Source organism: Drosophila persimilis, unplaced genomic scaffold (assembly GCF_003286085.1).
Source record: "Drosophila persimilis strain 14011-0111.01,24,50 unplaced genomic scaffold, DperRS2 tig00001279-arrow-arrow-pilon, whole genome shotgun sequence".
Lineage (NCBI taxonomy): Eukaryota > Metazoa > Arthropoda > Insecta > Diptera > Drosophilidae > Drosophila > Drosophila persimilis.
In genome coordinates, this window is record NW_020825453.1 from 166,816 (window position 1) to 171,623 (window position 4,808).

Genomic DNA, 4,808 nt, shown 5'->3' on the forward strand with positions numbered 1-4,808 from the left:
TCTCGCGTGTTGATTGGTCGTTTCTTTATTCATTACCGAACATAGATGCAACTGTTAACTCGTTTTATAGTTCTATTTACTCCGCCCTAAATACGTTTGTTCCAGATATCACTGTACCTGTATCGTCCAAGCCTCCCTGGTTCTCCAAGTATTTGTCATACTTAAAAAATAATAAATCCCGGCTCTATAAAAAGTACCAGAAGTCGGGCTCCACGTTGGCCTCAGCTGTATACTCCTCCGCTCGCTTTTTATTCCTTGCCGTCAATAGTCAGTGTTATAATCATTACCTTTCACAATGTAGTAGAAACTTTCGTAGTGATCCTAAAAAATTCTATTCGTTCGTTAACTCTAAGCGCAAGTCAAACGGTTTTCCTCCGTCCCTTCATTACCAGAACAAAACAGAAGCTTCTGCTGTTGGTATTGCAAATTTATTCGCTAACTTTTTCCAAACAACGTACTTGTCTCATATTTACAACGCATCCACTCCGTATCCGTACCAGCTACCTCAAGCTAACAGCATTTTTCTGCCCTTTTTCGAGGAAAGCGTTGTTCTGGAAGGTTTGTCATCTATGGACATGTCGTTTTCTGCGGGTCCAGATAAGGTACCAAGTTGCATCTTAAAACACTGTGCCCAGTCCCTTTGCAAACCCTTGACCTTTCTCTTCAACCTCTCCTTGGAACAGTCTTGTCTCCCAGTAATTTGGAATGAGTCCTATATCATTCCGCTTCACAAAAAAGGTTCAAGATCAAACATTAAAAACGATCGCGGTATCGCAAAGCTTTCCGCCATCCCGAAGTTTCTTGAGTTCCTGGTCACCCGGCAACTGCAACATCTTTGTTGCAGCTTGATATCTCCGTCGCAACACGGTTTTTTCAGACATCGTTCAACATCGACTAACCTTCTTGAGTTTTCTAACCTAATCCACCGTGGTTTTCAAATTGGTTTGCAGACGGATGTAGTTTTTACTGACTTCAGCAAGGCATTCGATTCTGTGAACCATGCTCTGCTTGTTCACAAGCTCTCTTTATTAGGGTTCCCAACGAATCTTCTAGATTGGATTTTGTCCTATCTCTCTAACCGTACTCAACGTGTTTTGTTTTCTAACGTGTTGTCAAATACTGTAAATGTTACTTCAGGTGTGCCACAGGGAAGTCATCTGGGCCCGCTTCTGTTCATTTTATTTGTGAATGACCTTCCTCAAGTTATAACATACTCTACTACACTAATGTATGCTGATGATGTCTGTCTTTCTTACTCTGATTGGTATTTATCTAAGTGAACTACTATTGTGGTGTTCAACTAATCTTCTTTTTCTGAACCTTTCCAAATGCAAACTTATGACATTTTACCGTCGCGCTCCTCATTGTTCGCGCTCCCATATGTTCTAGGAAATCATGTCCTTGAGCGAATTTCGAGTTCAAATGACCTCGGAATCCTTTTTGATCATAAGATGTGTTTTAACACCCATATAGCTGCAACTGTAAATAAAGCTAAGGGTGTTTTAGCGTTCATCAAGCGTTGGTCCAAGGAGTTTGACGACCCGTACGTTACGAAACAACTGTACATCTCGTTAGTACGTCCTATATTGGAGTATTGTTCTAGTGTGTGGAGCCCGCAGTATAAAGTACAGCAGGCTGTTATTGAATCCGTGCAAAGCCATTTTTAATTTTTGCCCGGAACTTTAACTGGGACTCAGGTAGAATCTTGCCACCCTACCGGTCTAGGCTAAATCTTATTGACCTGCCGTCGTTGCACCATCGCAGAATATGCAATGGCGTAATGTTCGTGCACAAGCTCCTTCTTGGGACTGTTGACTCCCAAACTCTCGTGGGTCAGATTGACTTGGCCGTTCCATCTAGACCTACCCGTACTTTTAGGCCTATCCGTCTACCCATATGTAGGTCTAATTATGCTGATCATGAACCTTTTAGGGTTTTATGCTATAATTATAACTCCCTCTGTCAAACCCTATCCCCTGAACTGTCTCTTAAACTAATTGCATGCAATATTTATAATCATTTAAATATAGCTAACTTTTAACTTATCTTTTTCCGCCTTTAGTAACTAAGTACCATTATTAACAGATAATTGTTAATTTAATAAATAAATAAATAAATAGCTCAAGTATAATTTTGTGTTGGTGTGTGGCATCGTCAAAAAACACAGTAAAAAATATATATAACATTGGATTCCCGTTTGAGATTGATTACTTGGCCAAACGTGGGGCCGTATCCTTGCAAATCGTCAGAGCAATAAACTCCACCAGTGTTCGGGTCGGGCGGCCGGCCATTCCCTTGCGCAGATACTCGTATTCGAAGCCCTTTGTCACCATAACATTTGTGGCATCCTTTGAGGGAGAAAGTCCATAAGCTCTGCGCCCAAACAAAGCGCCCCACAATACTCACAATATGCATCCACTGGGGCACAAACTCACGGAGAAAGGCAGCGGCCTTGCAGGGACGTCCACCTCGGTCAATGCCATAGTTCTGCACATCGCTGCGTCCCCCGGCACGCACGGCCTTGCTGTAATATTTCCACAATGGGAAGCGCCACACACGATCTCCGGTATGCATGCTGGCGTGCTTAATCTGCTGCCACAGGATCTCCGAGTTGGTAAAGACCCCTGCAGCCGACTCATCCAGGGCCTGGCGCATGTAGCCCGAGCAGGTGCCGACGTCAATGATGCACTTGGGACAGAAGTTTTGCGCATACAGCAGGGCGTCTGCCAGGACCAGTACATCCTCGTGATCGGTGCACTGGATCTCGATGGTCTTGCCGTTCATGGACTCTACCATGTCCCCAGTACGGACCGAATTGCAGCCCACTACGTTTTCACAAAGAGGTATCAGGCCGCGAATGTTGACCTAAGAACAGCATTATTATTCAAGGAGATATCATTTCTGTCCTGAGTACTTACCGGTAAACGCAGGCCAGCCACAGCTCGACAACAGGCCACCACAACGGCGGCCCCGGTCATGTCGCCACGCATATGGAAGAGCTCATGTTTCTCTTTCAGGCACAATCCTCCAGCATCGTAAGTCACGCCTTGGCCCACCAGCACAATGGGGCGCTCCTCGGCACAGGTGCCGTAGTAACTCAGCTCCAGGAAGATGGGTAGCTCGCACGAGGCCTTGCCCACAGCCAGGAAGGCGTGCATTGACTGGCTCTCGGCCCAGCCCTCGACCTTGACCTCCACATTGACACCGGATTTGCACAGCACCTCGACGACATTCTGCGCAAAAGCTGTGGGTGTGAGGAGGTTGGAGGGCATCTCCTGCAGCTGTCTCGTCAGGTTCTGGGCGGCTGCCTTCTGCAGACCAATGCGCCATCCTTCGAGGTCGCAGACCTCGTCTTTTCTTGCGTATAAGTCCAGCGACGCTGGATAGCCTGGGGACGTGGTCGCAGGCGCTGCAAGCATTATTTTTCGTTAAGCCCACACAAAGTACCAAATATCACAATATTCTAGATACGTATTTCGTGTTCAATTTCTAGCAATAGAGAATGCCAAATTGAGGCAATGAATGTACTCCATATCTTGTAACATGTAAACATATCTATGTATGTATATCTTTGACAAATGGGGCTAACAAATCATGAACTCTTGAAGGTCCATGGTACTCAAATAGATGTGGCTCTGGATGAGTGTAACTTCCAGAAGGAAGCCTTTTCGTCCTATGAGCGTCCTTGATGAGCACCTAGATATCAGAGACCATGAAAGCTAGAGCAACCAAATTGTATATCCAGACACCTGGACCCGTCCGCCCCCACAAAGACCAAAAATCTGTGGCATTCACAATTAACGCAGAATCGTAGAGAACGCCATATTTACTAGACTGTCAAATGTGGATGAGATCGGATCGTTATTATAGCCATAACGACCAAATCGCCTTCCACGCGCTTACTCATTCTCTCTCGATCTCTCTATCCATCTCACACACTCTTTCTCGTGCAGTGTGTTCGCTCTGGCGGAGGGAAGCGAGACAGAACGGCGGGCTTGTGTGTAAGAAAGAGAGAGAGGGAGAAAAGTTCCACTCTCCTATCTCATGACAAGTGCGAGCATAATTCAGAGTTTACTTCGTTCCCGCTCGTTAAAGAATCTTTTTTGTATAAGTGGGTGATAAAAAAGAAAGGTTTTTAAAATCAAAACGTTAGAGAATACAATTTATTTGGCATACGCCTAACTTTTAAAATATTTCAGCGAAAAATAAGCTTTAATTTTACAATAAGGCATTGCCGTTACAAAGTGCCGTGACTAAATGATTCCTTTAAAGTTTCGATACTGCATCATTAATTCCTGAAAATTTAGAATAGTTTTTCTAAAATAAAGAGACCGAAAAACTTGGGTGACTGCAAATTTGTATTTTACGACGACGAAAAAAAAGGAGTGCGTGCGTTCGTTTTCATAGATTTTTCTCGACTTCTCTTCATATATTCAAACAATTTCTTCTGCGCCTATCTTACCTACGGTGGCAAAGCAGGGCGAATTCGCCAAGAGCGAGAGAGCGAGCTTTTATTGCGCTCCCGCTTTGCCCTAGCCTAACTTACACTAGACTTCATAAAATACGATCCTAATAACAATTATTATACGCCAAATGGCGCTACACCGGCCCCGTTGAAGGACTGGAAGGCTTCAAACCAGTGGCAGAAGAGCCAACTTGTGGATTGGCCTCCTGAACGTGGCTCCGCTGCTCGTCCTTAGGTCGACCACTCTGACCCTTCCGTCCTGCCCGGCGGTTGTTCCGACCACCCTTCCGAGGAGCCCCTGTTGAGGGGGCAGGTTGTCCTCGGCGACGATTACGAGGTCGCC

General features: G+C 45.2%; 1 pseudogene; it reads right to left on the minus strand.

The window, feature by feature from the left end:
• Nucleotides 1-2,431: 2,431 nt before the first annotated feature.
• LOC113566930 lies at nucleotides 2,432-3,419 on the minus strand (annotated as a pseudogene).
• Nucleotides 3,420-4,808: the final 1,389 nt, after the last annotated feature.